The 14,715-nt window shown below is 38.4% G+C and overlaps 1 protein-coding gene and 1 long non-coding RNA gene across 3 annotated transcripts in view; one reads left to right on the top strand and one right to left on the bottom strand.

The window, feature by feature from the left end:
* NPAS3 (neuronal PAS domain protein 3) overlaps positions 1-14,715 on the bottom strand; it is a 628,153-nt gene that overhangs the window by 501,821 nt on the left and 111,617 nt on the right. The window lies entirely within an intron of this gene.
* On the top strand, positions 478-12,375 carry LOC142062293 (uncharacterized). Its single transcript, XR_012662414.1, has 3 exons — positions 478-558; positions 11,341-11,893; positions 12,186-12,375. It is a non-coding gene; the product is annotated as an uncharacterized LOC142062293 (long non-coding RNA).

Here is a 14,715-nt window from a genome sequence, read left to right as displayed (position 1 = left end):
TAAAGGATGTTTATAGTATTTTCCTTGTCATTTTTTCCTCTGGACATTAAGTTAAAAAAAAAAAAAACAAAAAAACCAAACTGTATTTCACGATCAAGTCTATCCTTGGGCATGATCCTCAGGAAAGAAACTTACTTGCTTTGCTCGCCTCCCTGGGAAAGCCCTGTGACATTTTAAAGAGGCAGCAGAGCTTGCCTTACAACATGAACTATAGTGTGCGAGAACACACCATACATGCTTTTCAGGTAGTTTGTAAATCCAATCTAATCACTAAGTCCTTGTTTCGCATTGGGCAGCTACAGTGTCATGAAATTGGGCACCCACACTTACACAACACCTTTGTGTTTTCTTTCTAAAGCCTCCATGCATAAAATATATGGGCAAGCCATTAATGTGGGCTTTCTGCTGTCTTACTATTAGGGCTAATCTGCTTCAGAGTTGTTCCTTTACATCCCTACCTTAGCCTAACCATCTTGCTTCAGCTCCCTGTGAACCATGAGCTTGATCCAAAGTCCACAGCGGTTAAATCAAGCCTTGTGCTAACATGAAGATGTTTTGGTAAGTATTAAGATAGCATACATTCCCATTGCTTTTTACTCTTTGCTCTTGTTTGAGCAGGTAATCAGTAAATCTAATGTTTTAATAAAGAGAAAAAAAAAAGATACTGATTTTCATTAATTTCTATTGCAGTGATCAGCACAAGTTAATTTCTCTTCAGGACATTCATGAAGTATTTTCATGTAAAATGCAGAATAGGTTGTACAAGGACAGAGAAAGAGGATACAGAAAATTTTATAAATTAAGAGATATAATGCTTGCGCATCGCTGCCATGTAACAATATCTGTATTATATAACAAGCAAACTAGAACAAACAATATACACAGAAATTAGCTGAGGATCAATATGACCTTACCAGATAAGACTTTCTATTTTTAGTACTGATAAGAGTTTATATTCCCTAATGATTTTTTTATTCTTTTAGAAGGGGGTAAAAATAGAAGACTAACATTAAGTTTTACTCTGACTTGAGTTTTGTTAGATGTGATCACATAAAATACTCCACCAATAGATATGACAAATGCACTTTATATTTCAATGTGTCAAATCATTTCAGTGCTCCAGAACTATGTTGAAGCTGGCAGGCAAGCAGACTATATTAAATTTTTCTCTGGAATCAACTTCAATTCTGTACTGAATTATTGGAATTTTAGTGACCCTAAAAAAGGCTGTCAGAAATAATATTCAACACAGAGTTTTCAAATCTAATGCTCTGTTACACATACTTCAAATAAAATAATATAGTTTCAATATAAGCAAACCATTCAAGAACAACATTCTATTTCTACTTGTAATTTTAGATACATTTTTATAGTGATTTGTCAAAGCTTTTTTTTAACGTACTGTCTCCTTAAAAAAAACAAATAGTCAGAGGCTACATTTCCTGGTTTCAATGGCTTTGTTGCAGATTTGATACAGTTGGAATCTGTTTTTAAGTAAATAGATTAGAATGTTACCATCCCAGGACAGTAAATATGTTAATAACTATTTCAAAGCTCTGATTTTTCAAGACTCCTATACTCCTGAATCTTACAAAATTGTCTTAAGAACTTTCTAGTGCCAGAAACCCAGTTGCATTTGCAAAGCACTTAACTCCTTTTTCCTTCCGTTTAACTCAACGCTCTTCTGCATAAAGAAATTCAACAACAGTATTTCTTCCCCACCTTTTTTTTTCTTCTTCTTCCCAAGTAATCAACTTCTTACTATCTTGCTTTTTAGACATCTTTAGTTATAGTGTTTTACTATTCTTACTAGTAACATTAAAAATTTTAGAGTTAAGCTTCCCGTTTGCCTGCTCACTAATAATTCCAATCACTTCTTTCTGTTAAATCCCTACTGTTATGAAATGCTGGAAGTAAAGCAATGGCACTAAGTATAGCAATATCTTTGCTCTCGTATCCACTGATGTGATACAAATACAGAAGTCGCAAGATCTTGGTGTGCTTCACTTAAATAAGGGAATTCAATCATACATCACAGCTCAGGAGGAGGCACGGTTAAATCCACAGTAGCTTGGTAAGCAACACAGAAAGCCCATCAGCAGCTTTACTGTATGACAGACCCAGAGGCAACTCAAGAGCTGTCAGCACAACTGCCTGTGAAGCTCACAAGGGAAGCAATAGCCAATTATGCCCCATGACCTACTACTGGAAAACACAGAGAGAAAGATAAATCAAGGGCTTGAAAAAACTCGAACTTTTCAGAGAAACTATGTAGTTTACTTCCTATCAAACATGCATCTCACTTGAAGCTTTGAAGAACACCATGGCATTCAGTGACCATGCTCTGCCTGACCCCTATGACTCCCATTAATAAATACCAGAAAGGGGACCACACCTTCAACGCTCCCTACTGGGACAAAAACATACGCCATTCACCTGGAAGCTAAGGTTTAGTTATAGCTGCAGAGGATTAACACTTGGATTTCTATTTTGGTCTTTACTGTGACTACTTACTTAGCTCTCGTATTGGTGTGAATGATCAGCAAAGCCAAACTAGACCTAATTAGAAAGGAAACAAGCCTAGCTGAAAACTTTCTTTCCACCCAGCCGCTTCTGATGGGTTGGTGTTACTAGCTAGGAGAATTAATTGGGAGAAATATTTTGCTCACAGCAGTAAACAGAATGAAACAGAAAGAGTTTGTCTTGATACACATTGACTAATTTACCTCCTTCCTCTGGCCAGCCCTGAGTTTCCCTGACTTCACTGTTACACAGGCAGCTCCGATACATCAGTTTAAAATCTAGCTTAAGTGCAAGCTCAGTGAACTGCACTGAGTCATGCACGTGGCACCAACATCAACAGTGCCCTGCAATTTGAGCTCAGAAACATTTCTAATTATTCTACGTGCCTGCAAAGAATCATTTAGGGATTCAATCTGAACGACAGAGCTAATAAAAATTTCAGCCTCTGGCTTCAATGAAGATAGCGTCAAGCCTGTATATGTCTAGGTTAAAATCATCACATTCAGAGGTCTAGTACACAGTTTGTGCCTGTGCTTTACTAAAAACGTACTTACATTTGAAGGCTTAAGCAGGATTTTAGAGATATGCAGGCCTTTGGAAAGCAATCAGTTTGCAGGATGAATTTAACTCTTTCAGAGAGATAAGAATACTTGATTTGCATATAACATGTAAAGCAATTTTTTCGTTCTAAGACATCAAGCAAGTGCAAAGTATCTGAAGCATACTGACTGTGGGTTATTCAAATAAACACTAACGAAGGGAAAATAGATTAAACATTTTAAGTAACTAAAAGATCTAGATTAAATAGTTTTGTCTCACCCACAAAAAATATCCAACCCCACATCAACCCCCCAAAAAGAACTGAAGTTACTGACATGCTGGTTTAAAACTTTCATAATTTCAAAACATGAGTGAACAGAATGAGGGAGAAGCTACCAAATGCAGACGTAGCACTTGAAGATGACGATTAGGGCAAGTTTTGCAGTTCTGCGACCGTGCTAGGGTCTGGTGTGCCAGGAGCCGCATCTGGGAGTGGCGGCCCAAAACACTTCGTTCTACAGGAAGGATTTGCTGAGCAAGAAGCAAAGCGGTGGCCTTTTAAAATGACTGGACCTCTAGAGGTCATAGTATCAAATAACAAATAAAATGCAATTATATGCCTGATTTCAATTTTTTTTTTTTTTTGCCTTTTTAACCATAATCATGCAGCTGCTCTTCTCTAGTCAATGCATTAGTAAGCCAATTAGAAGACGGGTTAAGATTTAATAAATCAGAGGCTTAACTGTTTTTGTGGCCAAAGTCCACTTAAAGACAAAAAGTTTCCTAAACTGTGAGCCAAAGGATTAAAAAAAAAAAGGCAGCACATCATTGAAAACAGGGAAAGTGCTAGATATTTTTCCCTTCTAATATTTATATTTGCCTAAACTTCAGGTGACTAAACTTCTGTGAAAGACAACTAGCCACACTATATTTTCTAGCAACTAATTAAACCTATTTCTGTTAATGGTCACATCCGTGGGTATTTCCTGCAGAGCAACTCAGTACACACAGATTTTCCTCTTTACCTAAATGGCTTGGTGAACTAACAAATGCTGATTGAGCGAGTAATAGCCAGGATACTGTAGAGCCAGTGACACCCTGCCAACCTGGCCTTCTACAGGGTTTTCTGCTAGGGAATTTGAGAACGAATCAGTCATTCAAGAAGCAGAATGAATGCTACAAACCTCTGCCAAGGAGAAGCAAGCCTTGGGTGGATAAGGTGAAAAAAGGGTGTGGAACAATTTGAATGGTTCCTGGTACAAACAAACTGTAAAGTTACTGAAGGATGTTTTAGGAAGGTTCTTGCCCCTGATCAAGGATTTCTACACAAAAGAACAATCTGACCCTTTAATAAAATACTTTTAAAAGGTTTTAATGAATAAAAATTAGATTAGGTAATCAATACTTATTACTATGTTATATTTTTATCAAATTATATCCAAAAGCAACCTCTCTCATCCACTTTGTAATTTCCAGAGTGGGTTCTGATCGACATTCCCCTAAACAAAGAATGCCTGATATATGACTGCATTATTGGCATTTTGTCAATGGTAGCAACTTACAACTTGTCTAATAACTGAAAGCTAATGAAAATTAGCTCTCGCCAAGTCTGGTAATGTACCTAGTTACTATCTAGCATTCCCCAAACTGTAAAAACAGCCGCCCTGTTTTGCTGCATTGTAGTATAGTTTTGGAAAAGAACCAAAAGATTGCCCTTGTAATTGTTGTTCAAGTCAAAATGAAATTAAGTATGTCACTCTTTTGAACTCCTTGATGACTTGGACTTGAAATTAGCACAAATATGATGTGGCTGGGAAACAATATAGTCACTTCTTATTTTTATGGCTGACCAAAGACAATCTTTTAACTTTACAGAAGTCTTTCAGTTATGCAAGAAAAGTTGGTGGTTTTTGTTTCTTTGTTTGGTGGGTTTTTTTTGTTTTGTTTTTTTTCAGAATAAAAAGAGGTTATACTCAGATCTATGATTTGCCAACTCATTCAGACTTTACGTATTATGTGGAGAAATTTTTTTGTGAGCTCACCCTGTTTTCCTTGATAGAAATCTGAAACCTAATATTATTTAGTGTTCTGAATTTGGTGATGAAAGTTGCCTCGCTACATATATTGGACAGCACTTATAAACAGAGTCATATAATACAAGCTGTAGTAAGTGAAATTTAGCCAGTGTCTTAGCAAAATGTCTTAACTATGACTTGCAAAAACAATCGCAAATTAGTATGCCTATTCAATTTTCAGTACTAGGAAAAAAACAGTAGCAGTACTTTATTCTGCTAGATCTGCTTGAAACGTTTACTGAGGTGGTGTCTGTTGTTTGCTTGTTTGTTTCTTCCTGAGGGAAAAGAACTTTGACCACAAAATATACAAATATCTCCACTGTTTTGCATAGTCGAATATAGACACTATGATTATAAATCCACATGCAATTAAAAGGAACAGGTTCCTCACAATGTACTCCATTATTAATATTCTATATTCTTCACACACACAACGACTTGCAAGTTTAACGAGTAGAACATTTACTGATATCAAGTTTATATTTTCAAGCTTCCAGTTTACTGAACAATTTGTGTGTGTTCAGACCAAGAGCAGTCAATCTAACACCCAAACCAATGCATCCTGCCCAGAAATGGTAAAGATAGCTAACATGAAATAAAAGGTGGGTGTTTTTTTTAAAAAAAAAAAACAAAAAACAAACAAACCCAAAAACAAACTACAGACCCAAACCAACACACATACTCCAAAAAACCTCAAAACCCACAAAACCGACCCCCCCCACACACCAGAAAAACCCAGACAAAAAAGAAAAACACAAAGAAGCAGTGTAACATATTACTTCCTTATGTCACAGAATGCATTTTTTTGCTGCTAGAGAACTCTGTTAAAAAGATAGAGACAAGAAAAAGTGGATGAAAAAAAATTTGGTGCATTCTCCTCTCCATCCATTTGCTGAACATATATTCCAGCATAAGTGACAAGAGAAAAATCAAACACATTTGTTTGACAGAGCAAATACATTCTATAAAAGGTGAAGCAAACATTTTTGAACACCAGCTGGAAAATATACCATTGTGGTAAAATTGGAAGTACGCACACTAAAACATGGCTGGGCAGATGAGAAACTTCCAAGTCTTATGAGAGCACTTGGAGTTAAGCCGTGTTTGGATGCCACCTGAAAGCACTTTGCTTTGGTCGCATTCTAGAAGCAAAATGAAGGCGCTTTTCAGACCGACACAAGATTAAATACATCCTTCAGAGGAACTGCCTGCAGGGTGGCACAAGAGTTACTGTAAGAGAACCAAAAGATAGGCTGTTTAGCAGAGAATCTAAGTATTAGGATGTTTAACATCCTATCGCCTTCCAGGCAACTGGCTGGCTCAAGAACATGGTGGTGTCTGGTCCGCAGGGTGGGACCTACAGGTCTCATTCATGGCCAGCTGGGAGAGGGAACACATCACTGCAGGCTCCCAGAAGACTCCTCCTTCTGATCAAAGTTCAGCCTTGAAACTTTGATTTTGAGCACTTCATAATACAGCGTATCTAAATGTAAGTCAATGGACAAAGAGGTATTTCTCTACATTGAGGTTTCCTTTTCCTGATGTGCAAAGAACAACTGCTTTTTACTATTCATTCTGGATATTTTTTGTTGGAACTATCTAGTTGTGGTTTAAACGTCACTGTCCTAACTGGTGTTACAACAGCTGACAAAAACAGGTCTTGTTGTAAGCAAACACTGTTTACTATAGAAATGGTTATTTCCAGGAAAAGTTTCTTACCCTTGAAGCATTTCATAACCTTAAAACAATTCAGACTGGATCTCATATTCAGCACTGAGTACTGTTCAAATATAATTTGTCTCTCAGGTTTTCAAGATCCCATTACTTTACTACCAGTTCTTTCTTTAGCATTTCCACTCCATGCTGCTCTTAGCAGCTGCTATGTGCCCTCATCTATGTGCCTCTCACTTTCTGTTTTGCGAAACTTGAAGATATCCTTAGTTTATCACAAAAAGGAAAATATAGTCTCTCATAGCCTGCTTTTATGCCACCATTTTTCTTTTGTGTGCTAAACTCATACTGCCATAACACAAACATGGCACTGTCAGTGTTCTGTCAAGTCCTGCATCCTTCTGTACTGCCTGCTGCTTTGCCCTACCACCCAGGGCTGCCCAACTCTCCCTGCCATGAGACTATTACATAAAAGCCATGAATACCCTTCATTTACAAAAAAGAAATCCCAAACTTATCTCATCTCCACTTTCACCCTGCTTTTATAGTATTGCTGTGGAAAAAAAAACCTTTCCTTTACTCAGTCACTTTTGTCCGTGGCTGCCTTTGAAGTTTCTTCTGAAGGCAAAGAGCTTCTGTATATAATACCCACCAAAAAATAACACCCTGTACACTCACTCCTCCCCAATACCATTAAATGTTCAAGTTTGTGGTGAAAATTCTTGCATTTGTGAGCATTCAGAATTTTAATTATAATTTTTTTGACATGCAGAAATAAACTGTGTGTGAAGTGGCATCCTTTAGAAAACACAATCACAAATCAAAAAGATACAAGTCAAGGGAAGGCTCAGTTCCCTGTTAAACTCAGAACAATAGCAGCCATCAGAATTTAGCAGCACTGATAGGTTTATTTTCATGCTTGCCTTCACTCTGTACTTTGACAATTCTCCCCAAAAGAACTAAGGTGGTTTGAACTCCTTCCCCCCACCCCCAAAGACTAAAAAAAACCCCCCATCAACAAAACTCCACCCCACAGAAATCCCTGATACTTATGTTCAACTCAATGGCATTAATACTACCCCGACAGAAGTGGTCTCACTTCCAACACACTCTCCTGCCCCAAAGCAAGGAAGTTTATTACATCACTGCAGTGTGTACTTCAGCAAGAACAGTCGTTACTGTTTCTATCATCATGCACACACAACTCTGGGATAATAGTACTGAAAGATGAATACCTACACCCAAATGTAGCTGACCATGAGTCCAAAGGGCAAAGAACAGAAGATAAATACAGCAAACGGACTGATATTAGTTACACACATTAACTCATGCAATTCTTGGACTGCCTAAACAGTCACAATGTTTTATGGATAAACTTACTTAACGTCTGTTGGTACCAAAAAAGAACCCAGAAGGTAAGTTTCAAGAGGTGAGTTTTTCAGATTGCTTCAAGAAGAATGCTGTCTGTGGTGGTCGCCTCTAGCACAAGCCAGCTCAGAGACAGGAGACTTTGCTCACTACAGCGTAATTTCTCGGGTAAGGTTAATCACACTGTTTCCAGTTATTATGGAAACCCTATCAGGCATGTTTGACTGTTATAAACACCACCAGTCTATTACCCACGACAGCAACAATTTTCTGAGATGTCAGTAAATCACTGTATCCCAGCTGTGTGCCAGCTCTTTTTGGCACTTACTCATTGAACTGAATTCCTCATGCAAGAGGTGTTTGTGTGAGGAGACAAGGAAGCGTTCTCAGCTTGCACTAGCGGCAGGAGGGAAGGCAGCACTGCTAGGAGAGCATATAGGTACGGGGATGAAGAACTGAGTTGATTCCTTAAAGATAGAGATGAAAAGTTTGAACTTGATTCATTTTAAAATTAGATTAGAGAGAAAGAGACTCAAAGGGAAAGGATATATGGTCAGTGCAAGAGGCAAGGAACTTAAGACATTTAACATCGATTAATGATCTGGGTAACGGGGCAGAGCGTACCCTGAACAAGTGTGCCGATGACGCTCCCCAAAACTGGGAGGAGTGGCTGATGCACTAGAGGGTCATGCTGCCATCCAGAGGGACCATGACAGGCTGGAGAAATGGGCTGACAGGAACCTCATTAAGTTCAACAAGAAGCGCAAAGTTCTGCGGTAATATTATACTGGGAGTCACCCAGCTGGAAAGCAGCTTGGCAGAAAAGGACCTAGGGGTCCTGGTGGGCACTAAGTTGAACATAGGCCAGCAATATGCCCTTGCAGCAAAGCAGGCAAATGGTATCCTGGGCTGTAATAGAGAATCCATACAGCCACATTAGAAATTGACTGACTTTATCTGCGTGTAGGTCAGGAATAAAAAAGATAATACAAGTAAGGAAAGAGATGACAAGAGTTTTAACACTAGGGACAAGGAGGCTTCTTTTTGGTGGAAGCAGCAATCACAACTGGACCAACTGGCAGGGTTTGGGAGCATGTATGTGAATATGACAAAAGATTTAGGAAAATCAAAGGTCATGTTATGGCCAGAAATCTATGACATTAGAATTATGGCCTGGTAAATACTAAAGATTACATATCAGTAAGGAGGATTTTTGGGAGAAAGATCTTATGCTCCTTCTTCCCTGCCCAAATTTATTTCAAATGAATGAGATACCTATAAGCACTGCAGCCATTACGTGAAGCAAACTTAAGCCCTGAGAATCTTTGTGGGTTTTTTCCTCCTCCTGGTTACACTGGGATAGGAAACTCACTTTGATTGATTCAGGAGAACTTCCTGAGTGGGACCAATCCTACTCTTGCCAGTTACTGTGAAAGAACTCTCACACATTTGCTTGGCATAGCCAACACAGGTCTCTTAGCGACAAGACCAAATCTCAGAGATAATAGTGAATCACAGCCTTAACCCTTCTGCCTGTCATCTAGACATTAATCTGATGAGAGGAAGAAAGTCTTCAGCATGAAAAAAAGCTGACACACACAATGAAAGAACAGCCCTGATTCACTTCATTTGTTACATGTGGAGCAGAATCACATAATATGCACTTATACCTAGATCATAAATGAGACTGGGCACTGTATGGAAGGACAAGCTAGAATTACTGGGTAGCTATTGCATGACACCTTGAACATAAATGAATGTAGAATAAGACTTCCTCAAAACGGGCCCCAAAAAATGAATCATGGGGTTTTTTGTTTGTTTCTCTGACACTATATGTTTATCCTCATGGTCTTCCCAAACAATGCTAACAGTCATCTTAGGCAAGAACTTCCTCAAGGTGATATCATACATAACTCCTCTATTATTATTGGGTTATTTTAACACCATATGACTCTATGCGAACCCACAACACTCTCTTGTTCTGTATTTGTTTAGACTTCCCATTTGTATAGAACCCTTATCAAAAAGATTAGCTAGGATGAGATAAAAGCATCTCCTTGTTCCCCAAAGCCACTATTACTATCATAATCCCAAGAGACACACCATAGGAGTATTAAAGAATGCCTGTGGCCAAAGTCAGCAAAAGAAAGAGGATCTGATCCCCCTACAAAATTTAAAAATTATCTGAAGATATTAAGTGATATATAAAAAGACAAGCCTTTTTTACAAGCTTATTTGGAAGCCACAAGCAGAGCCTTGCTCTGCCACCTCCAGTCCCTTCACAGTAGGGTTAGGTTGAGCTGTTTGGATCTTAATTTCATACATGGCCATACAGGGTAGCAGAAACCAGGAGTTATTCTTGAAATTCCTTTCCATATGAATAAAGTAGCCATTTTAGAAAACATCTGGCAGTCTCAATGACTCAAAGTTGCTGATACTCTTACATGCTTCTGTACTGAAATCCTTCTCTCCTCTGCGACCCCAAGAAGAATGGCTGACATACCCAAACAGATTTGATGCACGCCTTACTAATTCCATCCCATACATACAGAGACTTACTTTCCCTTACTTCATGAACTATTTCAATGCACCCTGTTATTTTTATTTTTTTCTACGGGATTTGAACTTACCATTCAAATATTTTCAGTATCTGACTGCAATAGTTCAGAATTGATCCAACTGAGTATCTGATTTCAGAGCCTGCTTTCCTTGCTTGAAATGGATTTGAATCTTGATTCCTTCCACTTTTCCCATGAGAAAACTCAAGAAGTGTGTAGCCTGACAGGAGCCATTGCTGGCAAGAAGTTTTTGAAAAACAAGGAGAGGCTGTTAGAATCATAATCAGTCTTTGGGTTTTGTTGTTACCTTATTGCTTTCAGGGCCCTCATAAGAGGTGCAAGGTGGCTGTATTCCCAATTACCTACAGTGGGAAGGTGATAATGACCAGCAGAGTGAAAAGGCAATTCTGTTGAGTAAAGGCCTCTCTCAGTAATAAAAAAAAATGCTGGTCCCTGGTAGAATAGACATGGTTAACTGCAGTAGTGACAGAGGCTGGAGTTACATGATGAGGAATTTCTGGCTTCATAAACTGAGTGAAGGTTTAGCACAAGTAAAATTAGAAAATGGTTAAGAAGCTCTTTATCATCTGCTGATTTCTTACCAGGATTCCTTTCCAACCACTCCTTAAGCTGCCACAACAGCTAGGAGAGATGACCTGGGCATTAGGATTCTGCAGTGGTAACTGGAAAAGAAAACTCAGTCATTAAGTCATGATAACCAACAGCAACAGTTTGTGACAACAGATGGGTGTTTTCACCATTACCTGTGTGCAAGAAAAAGACTGTTTTCTGTAGTTCTCTTTCAAGCAGTCTGGGGAGAGATGTAAACCTATTGGCAGAGAGATACACAGCTAGGCAAAAGTGTGTGGTCAGGTTTGTTTGGATTTCGGTTTTAGGGTTGGGGTTTATTTTTGGGTATTCTGGTTGGGGGGGAGGGTTTGGTTTTTGGTGTTGTGGTTTTGGTTGGGGTTTTTTTGTTTGGTTTTTTGTTGGTTTTTTTTTGTTTGTTTGTTTTTTGCATACAGCTGTGTGCCCCACAAGTCCAAGTCCAAGTCACATTTATGGTCCATTCTTCCCAGTTCTAATCTTTCACACTCTGCTGAGAGGAGCAGGGGAACAAGGCACTGAAGATTACCACCACAGCTGTATTTTAGGAAGGTGAGAGGGAAATATGCATTCATATCATAAATCTGTTAATGTATGCCTCTTTGGGATAGCTGTCCCCCAAATCTCACCTCACTTCTAAAACTACCTGTCTGTAGGCACCAGTTTCACACTCGAGCTTTGGCAAGAGCCACTGCTTGAAAAGAAGAAAAGGTAGAGAAGTGTCTCAGCTTTGTAACCAAAGACAGGGCTGGTGGAGCAATGGATAAAGTGTTCCTTTACATGGGGCTCTCTTTTCATTTGGGGATAAAGTGACGCTGCTTTCTTCAAACTATTTTTGTTCCAGGCCAAGGAACAAGGAGTCTAAGCAGCAATTCAGTTCTGTTTCACTCTTCTCCTATCAAGGAAAAGTGACCAGGTATGCTCCTACCCAGACTACCCTGCAAAAGAAACTATACTTTGCACAAGAGCAGCTTAAGATGTTAGAACACACCTCAAAAATGCTGCTAGAAACTTACTTGATAAGAAGCTGTAAGTGCAAACATAAAAAGTGAGGGAACGACAGGGCATGGGGCATTCCACTGGCCCTGCATCTGATCCTGATATCAAGATGCAAACAGGATAAAGTCACAGATTTGTACATCTATTGGAGGGAAAAAACACTTCCTGTGGGTAAGATTCACGTGTCTCTAGAAATAGTTGGTCTGATGCATATGTTGTTTAGAGGCAGTGCAAATTCTCTTCTGAAAGCTCAATGATAAGAGCAGTTTCCTCAGAGAAACCAAGATAAATCTTTGCTTCTCTTGCATATCTGAGATTCTGCCCTAAATGACTGAGGGAAGAAGGCCGATTAGAAGGAAAAGAAAAACTTCAATTAGCATACAAATATCTTGGTAATCAAGCAATAATAGCAAAGGAAATGTAGGAAAAGTACATGACAGTTTAATGGGGCATTCTTAAAATATTATATTTTGTAAAGTTTATCGAACTGTGTATATGACAGTTTAATGAGGTTTTGCTAACATACAATATTTTCAAGGTTTGCTTGAGTATAGTAGGGTTCTTTATATTAATGAATTGTGACCAGGGTTTTGCTTTTTTGTTCAAAGAACAAGTCACAGTTTCTGCACGTACTCACTAAAATGCACACTACAATTTATTATTTTCCTTACAATTTCTTCTATTTATTTCTAATTGAAATACACAAAATGTTGTTTTCATTTGTGAATATAAAAGAAAGAGATAATGACACAAAGAAGATGGGCTATCCTTTGGAATATGAGCTTAGCCATAGAGGCTAAACTGTCTAAAATAACTTTGTTATGAATAGCTCAGTACATGCTATTATGCATCAAGTACCTTATGAAATTACTCTGTAGACACCAATTACTTACACAGTACATAATGCATTTTTCTGCTAGGTAAAATTAAGTCTTAGCAATGAAATCACCATGCCCAACAATTTGCACAAGAAAAAGGCAAAGAGAATATGTAAATTAGTGGAACAAACGAAAGCCTTATCCCTATATGCTCTGATTTCAGCCAAACTTTAAATCTTACCAGAAGTGAGTTTGGTGGTCTCGAAACTGAAATCACCATGCCCAACAATTTGTGCAAGAGAAAAAGAAAAGAGCATACATAAATTGGTGGAACAAACGAAAGCCCTTTCCCGCTACACTCGAATTTTAACCAGCTCTTAAAACCTTGTGGAAATGAGTTTGGTGATTTCAGTGGAATTTCACAGTTAGCATCAGAAAACTAGTTTCAATTATTAGCTACAATTTCATTTGATTAAAAGCCCCTAATCTGGAGAGGCCCAGGACTCTGCTAGCTTGTAAATTAAGTTAACATTTTCCTTCACCTCACGACAGGAGGATTGCTCAGAGCTAGGATTCAATGCACAACGTGTTTTGTAAAGATAAACAAGTGCATTATGTTACTGTAATTCTTTAACCTTCATGAGCCACAAAGTATTCCTTTCAAAATATTTAAATGTTGTTCTCTAATGGCTATTAAGTATCCACCATACTTCAGGAAAGTCTGGAAAGCAAGGACAACTTTGTTTTTTATAAGAGGCCTCTGCCAATGTACCAGAACCTGGACCTACAATACCATATTATGCTGTCCCCCTTCTTCCCGTGCCCCCCTCCCCCGCCAGAGGAGGATTGTGAGAGAAGCTAAAGCACTGCCACCTTGACATAAATCTAATGACTCTTCTCTCTCCGCATCACATTCATTTGAGCTAGAGGATATGTTTAAATGCAGTTGAAGAGACAGACAGAAATAAGTTTCACAGAAGTATAAAATACATGAATCCTCCATCAACATCCATCTACCCCAAATTTAGGGAAAAAAAAGTGCAATGTAGTACGAAGTTTGCTTTTTGTACATAAGTTAGTGCTTGAAACTTAATTTCTTGTACCTTTAGTTTATAGAAAAAATTCCAGTTCAAAAAGCCCACGTTTTATTCTTTCAGTTAGCCACAAGAAAAGCTTGTCATATGGAAGAGAGCAGTGAACAGACAAAAGATGCACCTTTGGTCATTATGCCCTAGAATAACATAAGAAATGTCACTCAGGATTGGTGCTGAGGCTCTGAACTGCAGTGGGGGAGTTAAATCTCTTATTGTTCTTCCTACTGTAATAAAAATACAGAAAGAGTGAAAGAAGCCTGAGAAATCAACTGAGAATAGAAGCATTTGGCAAAATCCAAGACCCACTTGCACTGGTAGCCTCTTGGTTAATGCTTCCAGTGTCCATGGGTAACTTTGGCCCTCCCCATTGTCCAGTACAAGATTGACAGAATACTCACAGAATAGCACTTCACTACCAAAAAAAAAAAAAATGGAGATAAGGAACACAACAACTACGGTAAAT

The sequence above is a fragment of the Phalacrocorax aristotelis genome, chromosome 9, assembly GCF_949628215.1.
Source record: "Phalacrocorax aristotelis chromosome 9, bGulAri2.1, whole genome shotgun sequence".
Lineage (NCBI taxonomy): Eukaryota > Metazoa > Chordata > Aves > Suliformes > Phalacrocoracidae > Phalacrocorax > Phalacrocorax aristotelis.
Note: the sequence above shows the minus strand (reverse complement) of the source record. Positions and strands in the feature narration are given on the sequence as shown.